The sequence below is a fragment of the Astatotilapia calliptera genome, chromosome 22, assembly GCF_900246225.1.
Source record: "Astatotilapia calliptera chromosome 22, fAstCal1.2, whole genome shotgun sequence".
NCBI lineage: Eukaryota > Metazoa > Chordata > Actinopteri > Cichliformes > Cichlidae > Astatotilapia > Astatotilapia calliptera.
The window spans coordinates 9,985,625-10,001,308 of record NC_039322.1 but is presented as its reverse complement, the minus strand read 5'-3'; the positions used below and the strand labels follow the sequence as shown (position 1 = coordinate 10,001,308).

Below are 15,684 nucleotides of genomic sequence, written 5' to 3'. Positions count from 1 at the left end.
TTTCTGCTGCAACTTTCAAAGATTCAGGAGGTCAAATAAAAACAAACAAAAAATTATGTAGTGAGTTGTTAGAAAATGAAGAGGAGACTTCATCTTCCCCACTAGCCATTTGATTCGTGCTCTGCACTGATCAACACATCGTCTGACAGCCTGCAGGCTCCAACAGCACAAGTTCCCATTTTAGCAACTCTTGCCCGCACATTTTCCTTCGCCTCTTTTCCCACACCCTGCACCTCTGTTTTTCTGTCTCACTCCTTTTCTAAACTTGCTTCCTCTAACATTTTTTCTATATATGTATGTATACACACAAGCCGTTTCCTGTACTCAACTCCCCTTCCCAGCAGAGTGATGCAGCTTTGCTTTTATGAGATACCAAACTTGGGCTTGCGGCAGAATGACTGACCGACTTGTAGGGAGGACAGAGGAGCCATTTTGTGCCCTGCCGCCTCACTGAATCCCTTTAAAATATTCATTCATAAACTCCTGGAGCCTTTTACTCCACATCAAACAGTAGACCCATAGGAAAAGCACTGAGCTGATGCATCCAGAGATGAAAACAAAAATAAAGGGTAAACTGGACCACGGGTGAAAACCAAAATTAATCTAAATATTTATGCGCTAAATATACACTGATATATTCATTGTGTTTTTAGGGAAATGATTTGGACCGAAAGTAAATCAACAGGATTTGAATTTGGCAAAATATGCAGAAGCGCTTAGAACTACTGTGTCATTTTACAGAGCAGCTGTGTTTTTCTCTGTTAAATAGTCCAAAGCAATGATTTAGAAAATATACTTGATTAAATAGCGAATAACTTCCCAAGTGACAATTGGAAAATAAACCTGTATGAACTGTTCATTTGCTGTGAAATACAAGATTTAAAAAGTATAGTTTCTGTGCGCCGTCGCCTCACAGCAAGAAGATCCTGGGTTCAAATCCACATATTCGATGGTGGCTGTGTGCAGGTCCCTGGTACTCCAGCTTTCTCCCACAGTCCAAAGACATGCGTCTAAGTTTATTGAATATTCTGAACTTGAATAATTGTCTGTCTGCTTCTGTGTAGGTCTGGTGACCTACCCAGGGTGTACCCTGCCTCTCGCAACTGGGATAGACTCTAGCCCAGGGTGTACAGGGTCTGCAGCAATGCTTGGGTAGGTGGTACGTGTCAAAGTAACATCCTCATGGGTGGCTGAACCCAAGGTTTCCCAGCAGAACACCACCCAAAACATCACACTGCCTCTGCAGGCTTACCCTCTTCCCATAGTGCACCCTGTTGTCAGGTGGTCCCCACTGTCGGTTGCCACATTGCAAATGACCTCTTTAAAGAACTCCAGTGTCGCCTGAATAAACTCTCTGCTTACTTACTGTGCAAGTTGCATGGCACCTCTTTAGTATTTACTGAACAAAATATACAAAAGTTCTAATTTATGAGCTGAACTGTCACAATTAATAGGTCTTTGCATGACATGAGTGGTTTTAATCAGAGTGTCGCTATAGTATGAGGGCTAGTTCTACAGGAAGAGAAAGCAGGAAACAGAGGAAATCGGGGTGATTGTGATTGGAGTCAAGCCCAGGGTGAAAGGAGGAAATGCGTGGGTGATTGATGGGAGAACAGTAGGGAGCAAACGACCTGTCTAGTTGGTCAAAGCTGTCATTCTAATGCCATCTAATAAAATAATAATAATAAAATCCTATTAAAGCTTTTTAAGCTGTAGGTGTGCAATGTCTCTTAACAATTCTGAAATTAGCTGCTTGGAAAGGAGATTTATTTAAAAAATAAATGTCACATATAGAAAAAAGTGGGTGGAGGTGGTTTGGTGTGTAAATGTGTGTGTGTTGGTTTTTTTGTCCCTAGTTTCCTGTTCCTGAAAGCACCTTGGCCGTCAACACAGTTGACACAGATTACAAGTATGCAGGCTTGCAAAACATCCCATTTTGGATGGGGTGTTATATGCACCCACCCCTCGCACCCACTTCTCTCACCCTCTTCCTCCTTCCTGTGTCCCCCACTTTCCTCCAAATACTATAAATCACTCTATATCTGCTCTCTCTCTTCGAGGTTGACCTGCCGATGAACTACTCACTTAAAAAAAAAAAAGTCATTTAAATGGCATTTAAAGCAGCGGCCACACACATGCATATGCTTCTCTGAGGTCAGAAGTTTAATATTTAATAATACCTTACGACTGTAACCAGGCAGCTACTTGGAGAAGCCAATAAAACTCTGGCACCAGCAGTGGCTCGACAACAGTGAAGTGGGTTAAGACAGAATTTGAAACAGGGCTTGTATGTGAGCTGGCTGCAGATTTGCCAAAAGTCATGTGGTTCATATTTGATTCAAAAAGCCATTTGCTATGCTTGATTTAGGAACTACATCATCAGTGTATCATTAATGCATTTTGTTCTGACAGCACAAGAGATTTGGAAGGTGGGTCACCGTGAGAGAGAGGGAAACAAAATAGCAGCAAGTCAGAAAAATGGACACGGCAACAAGAGGCATGCAGAGAGAACATGGGAAGGAAAAGTACAGAAAGAGAAAAACAGAGGAATGAGAAAGCAGACACATGCGTCCTGGGGTGAGGCTCGCAGGAAATGAAGTCAACAGTCTTGGAGAGAGAAGAATGCGAAAAGCAGCTGTGGGGCTGCTTGCTCCAAGGTCTCCAAAGACCAACTCTTCTCAGTCTGACACCACTTCACAGTTAATGGCTGAATCCATAAAATTATAGTGTCAGACTATCACTAAGTGCTGATTACACTGCGATTCCATCTTCCTATATGCTCCAAGTGGCCTAACCTTGGCAAATAAACAATACCAATGTCAAAGTTTCACCGGGGCTTAAATTTAGTCGATGCCAGCTTACCGTGGGGCAGATTTTAAGGCAGAGGTTTACAAGAGTCGAAATAAAATACAAGAGTGTTAAAAAAAAAATAGACATGCATTGCTGGCTGGGATAATTGGATTATTTGACTTTGTAGCAATAAATCCAAGCTTAAGAGTTTCATTAACCACATTTTTAAAAAGTAAACACTTATGCAAACATTGACTCTCTAAAGCGAAATAACTATGAGACTGGTTTGCATCGTGAATCCCATTACATTTAAAACACATTTAATATTATTTTCATCATTTGGTTCAAAATGTCTGCAATCCAAAGAGGATTAAAAACGTTGCTTGTATAACACCGGGAAGCAAAAACTGCTGCATAAGCGACCAAATAAAGAGCGGAAGGACGGAGGGATGATTAGGGTGTTTTCAGCTGAGGATGAGCCCAAAAACAGATAGGTTGGGGCAGACGGGGAGGGGGACTGATTAATGATTAATCTACCTTGGCCACAACACAGAAGATGCAAACGCAGCCCAGGAGGAGAGAAACTTCAAACTCCGGCATAGAATGAGAATCGCAAGCAAATATGCCATCATTCAACGTGCTCACTGGACCTAGTGCACATTGTATCCTTTAGTGATGGACCAGTGAAAGAGAAGGCTATTTAGGGCCTTGCAGAGCCCACCATTAAAATAACATAGTGGGTGATGGATATGTTTTGTGTGTGTATATGTGTCTTTGTGTGCAAGAAAAAAAAGAAACAGCCTTGTGGGAGCAAACATTGCAAAAGAAAAACAATCTTTTTCATTATTTAGTTGTATTTTTTTTCTAATTTCACTGGACTGAGGTGTTAACACTAAACTATCTCTAATGACTGAGATGTTAAATAAGACAGTCCTTTTTAAAAAGCTTCTTATACGCTAGGATTGAAAAAAGGAAAATATTGCATAATGCAACTGCAACCACAGTTATTTAAGTTTATAGATGTAATTAAACATGGCCACTGTATACAGAACCAATACTAAGTGAGGTTAGGCATGTAATTAGACTTGTAAAACAGACATACATGCACAAACATACACATACTGCATATATCCAGCCCTGAAGTATATTTAGTTGGAATAATTCCAACTAATTATACCAGGTCCAAACTTTTCTTATTGGCTTCTGTGGAGGTTTTGCCATTTTAGCCTTTATTATATAACTCATCTCAGATGTGAATCATTACCTGCGTCATCTTGTGGTGGGCAGGTTATTACAGAAGAACATCCCATTTCAAGCCTGAGAGTAGTGGACCACAAATCAACCTTTTTAGGTGGGTTGAATATCTCCCAGGCTTCACTTCTGTCACCAGATCTACACCAAAAAGACACAGCAGTTAAATCACTGCCTTATACGTCCCTGTTGTTCCCATTGTCCAGGCAAAATGTATGTGCTTGTTATATATAATATATGCTATTTTGTCTATGGAAAATTGTCTTATGCACGTTGTTGTCATAACCTTTGTGCACACCAACAGCTGGAACAGAATTCCTTGTTTGTGCAACATGCTTGGCGAAACAAAATCAGATTCAGGTTCTGAAAACGTCTCTGAGGCCTTGTGGTGTCGACACAGGGCCCTTCGAGGTGAGGTGTCCTTTGATATGTGGCTCTGGAATGTTCCTTTCAGCAGATCCTTTGGGTCCTGTAGGTTGCTGGGTGGATGCTCCATGGATCAGGCTTGTTTCGGCACATTCTGCAGATTGGAATCTGGGGAGGTTGGAATCCAAGTAATTGCTTTGGGCTCTTTGCAGGTAGTTTTTGCAGTGCGGTGAAGGGATTTGGCCTGCTCGGGGAGAAACAATTTTTAATTGGGTGGTACATGTCCAAGTAGGCCCACGGAGCAATGGAAATTTTCACATTGAAGTGAAGCTAACACAGTTTATTTGTTAGCTGATTTTTCAGCTAATGCAGAAGTAATGAACAAACATGTTTCCTAAATTGAAATGTTTTATATTTGGATTTTGATGTAACGTTTAATTTATCAACCTCCTATTAGAAAATACAGTGAGTTTGAATATGTGAGCCAGTATTCAGGGACAAATCCGTATTGATGTCGGCCTCGAAGAGAGCAGAGGTCGGGTTTGTTTTGCAGTCTTGCCTCATTTTTGTTCATTAAAGAATATTTTCCAAAGAGAAGCTGCAGCCCGGTGCATTCGACATTGTAAATACAGGGTTGTTGTTCCGTTTGAGAACTCTTTAATGAGATGTATGTGACCATTTCTGAATGCAATCTCCAAAGCTAAAGCAGCGGAGGCTCCTGCTTCAGCTGTTGAATTCTTGTTACAGCTTCAATGTCATTCATCTGACAGCAGTGTTTGCTACGGCAGAGCTAAGGTGATTACTTCTCTAGGAGATGGACAAATACTGAAAATAGATCATGATGTCGCCCTGCCAGGTGAGGATAGCAATAAAATCTCCAGGAGGAGAATGCTTGGTGGGAGGGAGACGGAGCCTCTGTGACGGCGGGGTAGGAGGGATATGAGTGTTTGTGTGCTTTTGAATGTTGGGTGTTTGCACGTTGGTGTGTGGCGGCGGTGCAGGCGGGGCTTTCATATACCAGATTAAAATCAAAACAGAATGACATTCAAAATGAAGCCGAAAGGATCAGGCTCTAGCTGGCGTTTGTGGTTTGATGGACTGTCAAAACACTTTTGGTGAGATTACACACCTGTCACAGGAATGGCGTTGTCGACGTTATACAACACTGATAACATAATGGGATTCCTGTTATGAATTTTAGCTATGCTCCAAAAGGGGGGTGGGTGGGAGAGAAGACAAACACCTTTCACTATTATTTAGCCCTCTGTCTGTTTCTTCAGTGCACCTGCCAAACTGAGCCAAGTCCTTAATAAGAAGCCCCATCAGGGCAGGTGGCAGCTGAGGCGCTCGCTGCCTACTTGCATGAATCCCCCCAAAAACGCAGTCTATTTAAACGGATTTATTGGAGTCTCCTCTTCCTGTTCCCATCTGTTCTCACTAGTAACTTTTGATCATCCAGAAGGAAAAGCTGCTAAATCGAATCTACCTGCTCTGTCAGGCCAGTGTGGAAAATGCCAGATGCCGTCATATTGGCTCTCAAGTGATCGGGTTTCAAGCGACTAATGCGAAATCAGCCTCACATATGCTCTCATGTAAGTTTATAGTTCATAAAAAGGAGGTAACTGAAATTAACCAGCCTTTAAAAAATAAAATAAAAAGCTAAATAAAAAGCACAGACTGATCAAAAAGGACCAGTTGAACTTTTTTCAGGCATTTCACTTGGCATCTTTTGGCCCTTCACCTTTACCCAATAGTAGGGCTGTGCGATATGACCAAAATCTCATATCCCAGTATAAGACATCTATCGTCCGATAACGATATAAATCACAAAAATTTTACATTTTCTGAAAATTCTGTGAATCTCGGGCAGCTCGACTTGCATGAAGTGTTTCCAGCTGGGCCTCATGTACCTGGACTCGAGTGTTTAAACCACAGGTGTCGAACTCCAGGCCTCGAGGGCCGGTGTCCTGCAGGTTTTAGATGTGTCCTTGATCCAACACAGCTGATTTAAATGGCTAAATTACCTCCTCAACATGTCTTGAACTTCTCCAGAAGCCTGTTAATGAACTAATCCTTTGATTCAGGTGTGTTGACCCCGGGTGAGATCTAAAACCTGCAGGACACCGGCCCTCGAGGCCTGGAGTTTGACACCCCTGGTTTAAACCGATGCATGAAACTATACATTTTTAGACATAAGTTGTAAAGTTGTGAGTATTTATTACATGGCGTGCTGCGGGGAAAAGCCTGTTGTAACATTTGAGTCTAAGGTTTATTTTTTTAGCACCTGACGGCCGTAAACACTCTGCATTCTCTTTTACGTGATTCAGTTTATTTTGAAAAGTCTCAACAGGATCTTGAGCTTTATTGTGAAAGGTTTATGTGGAAAATAAATAAGCGGACATGTGACGGTTTTACCGTCGTTGTTGCTAACGACAACGCATAAAAACAGGTGCCACTACAGTGACCATCAAAACGATGAAAAAATATTGCCGTAAACAGTTTGTTTTACGACACCAAACGATAGTGTAAAATGAAATGATAGACGTTTTTATATCATCATCCGATATATATCGTTATATTGAACAGCCCTACCTAATAGCTTAAACGGATTTATTTCCCCCTTACAAAAGTGCATTCCCTTATTTGCATTTTGGTTTCACTCGTTTAACAAGCAAATGTATTATTTCCTGTGGCAATACTGTTTGTACCATCTGATGTGGGACGCCATGGTTTATCTATACCTATAACTCTTGGGTTTAAGATCTCACTTTTATACTACTTGTTGTCCTAATATCACAATATCCTTTGCTGTATTTTGCAGGTAAAATGGACAAAGAAATAACTGAAATTCAGGCACTTTCACTCATATTTTGTAAGCTACAGAGAGCAGCGGTCTTGATATAGTCATCTGTGTTCCATCGGTAAGGAAGCAGGAAATTGGAAGTGACAGAAAGGTGTGTTTGAGTGGTTGCAGGTCATTTTATTGATGTCAGACGCGGAGTGAATGAATAGTGAGGCCCACTTAGGCCCCACTGGGATTCCTTTTATGTAGTGTCTATTAGGCGGGCGAGAGGTGGATGGCAGCGCTATACAGGCGAGTCTGTGTATGTGTGCAAGTATAGGAGACCGTAAACTCTAAAGCTTCTGAGGTCCCATGGGGTCTTAAGGATCAGACAAAGGAAACCAATGGGTACCCAAGGGACACCAATAAAGTCCCATTTCAGGAACACCCACACATAAAGTGACTGTACAGACTCGGGCAAGCTCCACGCACACACACTTGTGGCTCATTGTGTACCGGGTCATTCAAGGGTGCTCGACATAGACATGTTGTGTCTGGAGCTCTGCTTTTTTTATGGCAGTTTCACTGCAACAGACGTCCTCCTTTTCACTTCCACTGTACCGTGGGAATAAACACACATGGTCGTACAGATGAAATACTAACATGAGCAGCGTCTTAAACTGCTATCTGAGTGCTTAAAGTACAAAACAAAAGAAAGTGTATGAAGTGTTGGTTTACATATTGATGCAGTCGCCTGCAAACCATCCAGCTCTGTGGGTGATCGTACAGAAGGATGCTAATTTGGAATGGGTTAAATCAGCGGTCCCCAACCGGTCCATGAGTCATTTGGTACCGGGCCGCAAGAGTTGAGGCTCAGGTGTGAAATGTATGGTTTTCAGGGTTTTTATCGGTTTTCAGCGTTATTTTGTTATCGTTTTTATCGTTAACTCGGTTTTCCTGAGTCTTTTCACGTGTGTTATAAATAAATCTTCTTTTTTCGGTACCGGTACTAGTTTTATTTTGTTGTATTTATCCGCGACACCTTAAAGGCCGGTCTGTGAAAATATTGTTGGGCATAAACCGGTCCGTGGCGCAAAAAAGGTTGGAGACTGCTGGGTTAAATAAAGCGTCCCCCACATGCAGCACTGCATCAAGTTTAACTGATTATCCATCTATTTATTTAGAACAGTTAATCTTTTTATTCACTCATATCAACACTGGGATATTTCGCAGCACTAAATCCTTCTGGTGGAATGCGTTTCCATTCAGCTGTCTATAATGGCTACCGACACAGTATCTACTGAATGTCCAACAAGAATGAAAACAGGCCTGTAAGTGACTGCAGGAGCTCGCTTCTCATTGCTAAGTAACTACAGCTGTTCCTGCCATCAGTTCATTTATATTAACATTCACAAAGAGGCAGTAAACAGATTGTATAACGTGTGCAACAAATGAATGCCAGCATTATCTACAGGCCCTCTTTTCCTTTTCACTCATTAGTTTTTTTCTTAAAGGGAGGGATTAATATCAGGTATAATAAATTACACAAACCAGAAATTCTAAACTTATCTAAACTTTTCACAGCAACTTCTTAAACTGATATTTTATTTAACTAATTCTCAGCTATTGGTTCCTCCCATTGATCATAATTTGTGTGTAGCACATCTAAATGCATTACTTCCATGCTGTACCATCGGAAGGAGCTGCTGATGGATAGTGTGCTGCAGGAGTGGTTTAAGCAGTTTTGAGAGTGGTTTAGATATGCTTTGACATTTTTGCTGTGATTCATTGTAGCTGCTGTTAATCCAAGCTGACTGCAGTAAAGTTGCCATCCTCCTTGAAATGAGCTTGTCCAAGAAAACCACTATCAGTCATTTCAGCAAATGCCCAGTTATGATGTGTGTCTGTTTAAAATGTAAATGCTGCTTAAAGTTAATCAAGAGCACATAAGGACACAGAGCCATAGTGTCTGCAGTTTTCAGAAGTTTGGAGTGGATGCAAAACATGACTTTGATGTACAAGATCATCGTTTTATTTCACACTCAGTTTTGCGTTCCTTTATAGAGAAACAGCATTTTTCTTGAACTAAATAGCCGCCTTGTGCACGATTGTGCTGAAAAGATTTGCATTTATTGTTTTCTGTCAGCAGTGAACTAAATGTTCGCTGCACGTAATGCACTGGGCAGGGGTACAGCTGGCAAGTGCTATTGGCAGACAATGCAGCCATCAGCAGTACTGTTGAAGCCAGTGTATAATAGCATTTATAGTCAAACAATCAGTGCAGATTCTGGAAAAGGCGTTCAGTTTGAATCCAAATAGCACCTACTAGTTTTGAAGAAAACAAGTCAGAAGATCAGCCACACTGGCAATTACTTTATAACATCACACTGAGTGGAAATATCTATGAGTGACCGAGTGATGGATAACAGTTGGAAATCATTACCAAAGGCCAAGACCACAAGCAAAGAGATCCAAAAGTTCTAACGGAGCTGAGATCATTGTTAAACTCCTGCCTTATTACATGTTGTTTTAAATACAAAATGTATACTGACATTGGTTTGTTTGACCTGAAGCAAACCTGTTTGTGCTTGGCAAGTGTCTTATAGAGAAATTAGCTGGTGCTATAGGCACTAATTATCTGATATGTGTATGTGCACCCATACAATTTATAAATGTAGGTAGCTAACCAAGCTAACAAGCATTAGTTGATAAATTAACACTCCACCTTTGTGTCCAAGGTAAATTCTTGCTTAATAAACTAATGCTAATTTATCAGCTAACCCTTATCAGCTTGGCTAGCTAATAAGCGTTAGCTGATAAATTAGCATCCAAGATAAATTCTTGCTTAATAAACTAATGCTAATTTATCAGCTAACCCTTATTAGCTTGGCTAGCTAATGAGTGTTAGCTGATAAATTAGCATCCAAGATAAATTGTTGCTTAATAAAACTAATACTAATGTTGGATCTTCAAAAAGTAGAGTCGAAAATTGATGGGTGATGGCACCCTGGCGCCATCCATCTTTTATGTTGCTGATTTTAGCATGCAAAAAACAAAATCTATCGCTATTCTTTATAATGTGTCTGATTTATAGAAGCTGTTTAGTAAATGCAAATGGTGAATAGCTGTCACATGCTATCAGATTTCAAATTAATTATATCTAAACACAGCGGGACTAATGACACTGAAGTTTATGAAACATGCTCAGAATTTTTCATGCCTGAAAAAGACAATAATGCCAGTGTCTATTGACACTCAATGACACTTAACTTCAGAGGTTGGGTGTGTGTGAGAGTTGAAGGCCACCGCATATTAGCTTAATGAATACAAAAAAGTGAATGGTGTGGCTTGAGGACAACACATCCACGTGGCAAACTCATAAGCCAGCACCTCCCGCTGCATTAAGCCTACATCCCACTGTGGCATGCAGCTGCAGATCACAGATCAGATGCCGGTTCTCTGTATTGAAATTCATATTCAGTCTCTCTCAATTCCACGCTGATATAAATACACTTTAATCAAAGTAAGACACATTAAGCCTCCCATTGCAACATGCAGTGAAGAAAAAAAATCTGATAATAAAAAGCTGCCTTGCAGTGAGCAGTAAGTCAATGAATCATAGGTCCAGGAGATTAGACAGGAGGTTTCACACTGATTCAGAAGAGATTACAGAGCATACATTAGAGGACGATGATTTACCAAAAAGATACAAATGATTTGATTATGTACAACTGAGAAAGAGCAGTCCGCATGCCTTTTGAATTCCCTTCATGAACCTTGGTGCTGTTCAAAGTGTCACCTTCCCGACAGCAGTCACCCCTCTATGTGATTTACCTCACTCACCCAAACGTATCAGACTCCAAAGTTCAACCGGTGAAATTCAAGCCGACAAATCTCCCCTTCCCTCAGCTGTGCGCGGATACCGATACACATGTTTGAGGCAAATCCAAACGCACACATATGGACGCATTCATGCACGCACACGAGAAGTTGCATGCGAATGCACGATCACCGTTTCAATCCCACTCACTCCTTCTCTTTCAAAATATAAGCTGCTTTCATGCTGCTACTTATGCAAGCTGAATGTTTGCGTCTGATATTCAGATTAACGGCGCTGCTAAATGTGCTACCAGTGTACTGTTGCGGCCTACTCTGGGTGGATGCACTACACTCTTCTCGGCAACCAGCAGCCAGCCAAGCCCAGGCAGACAGCTCAGAGACAAAACAATCCACTGTTATTAATGAGGACATTTTTCAACTCAGTTAGAAAGGTAAATACACGGCCTGAATGTTAAGCCATATGGGCTGCTTTAGAGAGCCTAGATCAAAGAGGGTTCAGTGATTCAGTCTGACATCAGGACAGCCTTGAAATAATAATGATCAGAGCGGGAATAACCACCCACATATTTTACTCGACTCTGCCTGGTTAACGAACATCACACGTAATACCTTTGATAAACTATGCGATTGCTTTAATAATGCATATGGTGATTGTTAGGCAAACAAACGTATTGATATCTATTTTGAAGTAAACCACTATCACTCTTTTCAGCAAATACCTTTTTCATGGCAGTACTGAATGTGTTGTAGCACATATTCAGTACGCCATATTCAAAAGCTGTGATCACACAAATTTCTTAAGCTCAAGATGTTCGTTTTTTTTCATAAGATCTCCTGTTTTCCCGTATAGAAAAGAACAGCAGCGATGTTCTCACGCTTTTAATAAAATCACGATTCTCATACAGATCACTTGGAGTTCCCATGAAACTGAACATATTGATGTAAATGCTCAAACATACTTATCCTTTTACTGTTTTTAAACGTCTTTGCCTTCTTTTAAAGTTTTTTACCCCTAAAACAAAATGCAAATCTTGTCATCTAAATCTGATTTTTTTCATAATGTTGTATTTCAGATATTGAAATCTGTCATGTCTATTTCAAAACATTTGCATCAAGCCACTCTCCTAAATCATTTTTCATATGAGGTCAGTATGCCCTATAATTTCCTCAAAATAACATATAAGATTCAGTCAAGGCAGCATAAGAGAAAAACTGTCTTGCTTTTGTACAATTTTGTTTTAGATTTCTTTTTTCAAGCAGCACACACAAAGACACACAAACCATCCACTTACTAACACCCACACACAATGTACTCTGACCTGTTCCTTCAAACTGAGCTGACTGTCCTGTGTCTCATGGGACAATAGCAGTACATCACAACACTTGACATTGCGTGAGCCACTGAGTGCACACTTGACTGCGTCTAGTATTTCTTTTATACCCAGAGACCCCAGTTTCAGGACTATATAGTTTCAAACTCTGCACTTTCCTTTGTCTGTTGGATTAAAACTGGGCATTATTTTCAAAGTTCAGCTTGCCATATGACAAACGACACAGTAATCGAACTGAGAGACAGCAAAATGGAAACACTCACCAGATACTTCTTTACTCATACATTACTTCTAATCTGCCTTAATTCTTTGTGGCATTGATTCAACAAGGTGGTGGAAACATGCCTCAGATTTTGGTCCATTACATGTTGATATGATAGCATCACACAGCTGCTGCATATTTGTCAGCTGTACATCCACGATGTGAATCTCCCGTTCCACCACATCCCAAAGGTGCTCTACTGGGATAAGATCTAAGTAGACTGAACTCACTGACATGTTCAAGAAACCAGTTTGTTTGGAGCTTTGTGACAGATCCTTATGAAAGCAGCCATCAGAAGATGGGCACCCTGATGGTCATACCATTACACCAACATCACCACCAATCAAAAGCAGCTTGAGCAATTGATACAAGGCAGGATGGATCCAAACCATCTGTTCACACCAGACTGGGCCCGGGACCAGTTTCCCATCCTACTAGGCGAATTGCAGGATCCCTTGGGGATTGTTTTGACATTTTACTGTTCTTAGCTGTAGGTGCAGCACCCGGTGTGGTCTTGTGCTTCAAAGTTAAATTTGTTGTATGTTCAGAGGCACTCTCCTACATATCTTGGTTGTGGTTGAGGTACTGATTTGCCTTCCTCAAAGCAGTCTTGATCATTCTCCTCCTCCTCTGACCTGACATCAGCAAGACATGTTCAGTCAGAGAACTGCTGCTCTATGGATGAAGGCTGAGAGAAAATCAGATCAGATGTTTCTAAAATACTCAGACCAGCACCAACAACTATGACACGTTCAAAGTCGCTTAAATCAGTTTGTACTTCACCAGGTTGTCTAAATGCACCGAGTTCCTGCCTTCTGATTGGCTGATTAGATTTTTGCGTTAATGAGCAGGTGTAATTAAACAGGTGTGCCTAACAAAGGTTATATTATGGCTGAAGTCAAAAGTTGATGTAAGCGCCCCGTTAAAGTAAACCCTGACAAAACTCTGGAAAGAGAGGTGAAAGTTTCGGTCAGAACAAGGTGGCGAATGTGTTTTATTCAGGACAAGTCAGCTTATCTATTCTGAGCATTCGCTTCACTGCACATGTTTGCAGGAGAAAGCGCAGATCGATTAAAGGTTGTCATGCTTATATTCTCTGAGGCTAACCCAAATGTCTCGCCATTTGTCAAGGGCAGCAACACATTTAGCCGGCATGTACCCTAGTTTTTGTTGTTTTTTGTCTGCAGAGTGTTTTTGAAGGATGGAGAACTGCTCCAAGCACAATGCTCTATGAGAATTTGACACGCGGAGAAAAATACAGTATCGTAAAAGATTTCATACATTTGCTAATAAATCACATAGCATTTTTTTTGATGATGCTGTTAAATTTTACACCGCAGCCCTAAGTTGGAAAAATAAACATGTATATCTAAAAATGTGCTTTTGAATTACGCCCAGAGTTGTCAGTTACTACCTGTGAGGTTGAGTACACACAGTGCCGCTCCAGGCCATAGTGACATTTTCACAGACGCACGTCAGAAGATTATATTACCAGCGCTCATCAACCAGATCCATCTTTAAATCTGCCCACCGCTCTCCCCACTAGCCCAAGGCCACATGGCTTCTGAACAATGAGAGGACTATTAGATTGCAGGGAGGGCAATAAAACCGTCATGGTTATTAAATAGCTGGGGTAAAAAAGAATAAATGTTGAATAAAAGCCAGTAATGATGATGGTTTTCATTGTTTTTATTGTGTGTTCCAATAAGTCCTTGTAAATTAAATCAATTGAATCTGACAGTTGTGGACAATTACTTCAGTAAGTGTTCGGCTAAAAATGCTGATGGAAAGATACAGGCGGAGGGGGAAAAAACTGCGAGGAGTTAAATCTGTGGTTCACGAAGAGTTGATGACAACAGCCTTTTACTTTAAATGGGAAAAAAATGTCGGAGTAGGAGTGCAGCTTTGCAGCTTTGTTGCTATGCGATGAGGAGAACAGAGCTAAGATTATAGGCTTAAAAGTGTAGATTAAGAAGAAATCTTTTTCTTCACCTGTTTGTATATTTATAGCACGTCCTCAGACATAAACAACAAAATGGTGGATATTGTAAGTGCAATACGACAGTGCAAGGTGGCCCCCAGTGGACTTACATGAGTGTGTTATGTGTTTTCAGCTTAATGCTTCTGTAATCAGCAAGGTTTGGACTGAATTGCTGGGTTTGGGGGTTTTTTATGTTTTGTTTTGCTTGCCCATCAATGTACCAATTGTCTACCTAGACTAACTCAGTCAAGCTTTTAGCACCTTAAGACCTAGATTTCCCCCTATAAGTCCAAGACAGAGTTAAAGGAGAGTGAGTATTGGACTTATATTCACCAGGATAACAGAAACACGGCTGTGCAGCATTTCAGCAGCTTGTTTTTGCCACTAATGAGTTTTCTTTAACATGAGGTCAAATATAGGCCACACCAAAAAACCTTGATCTTAGTATATCTTCATATAATATCTTTATAACAGCTGATGAGAACATAGCACTAACCGTGATGTCACAGAGGTTAGAGTTTATCCTGGCCGGAGCTGAGGAGACACTCTGAGTCTGGGTCATAATTAGTCACAGCACAGGAAGAGCTAAAAGACACAAAGGAGTCATTTGTCAGTCTGGGAGAAGAAATCAGTTAAAAGCATCATTATCAAAACAGTGACGTAATGAGATAAATGGTCAGCCAGGCACATGGTGATGTCATTCTTGTGCTTTGTGTTAAGAAGCATAAATGATCAAATGAAAGCTGCAGGATGATGCCGAAAACAGATGGTTATTTTTGGGGACATTACGGCTAAAAATACCACACGGTACAGACGCTTTTCTTCGCTTTCTGACAATGTGTTCTGGCAAATCCAGTGACCTCCTTTTATTCCAAGGTGCCACCACGAGTTATGTTTAGATCATAACTTGAAGTCATACAGAGGTCGCGCCCCAGGGAACACAGCAGGTCACAGCCCCACTGACCTGTCTACATTTCATGTTATTATTCAGGTATGCAGGGAGGAGGCAGGGATCAGGTTACAGTGGACTGCCAATTCATCAAGGAAATGAGGAGAGAGAGCGAGAGAGATGGTGTTTGGG

The 15,684-nt window shown here is 40.9% G+C and overlaps 1 long non-coding RNA gene across 1 annotated transcript; it reads right to left on the bottom strand.

Annotated features, from left to right (window-relative positions):
• Positions 1-4,021: 4,021 nt before the first annotated feature.
• LOC113014862 (uncharacterized) lies at positions 4,022-15,166 on the bottom strand. Its single transcript, XR_003271024.1, has 3 exons — positions 15,100-15,166; positions 4,328-4,651; positions 4,022-4,182 (listed from the first exon to the last, which is right to left on the bottom strand). It is a non-coding gene; the product is annotated as an uncharacterized LOC113014862 (long non-coding RNA).
• Between the last annotated feature and the right edge of the window lie 518 nt (positions 15,167-15,684).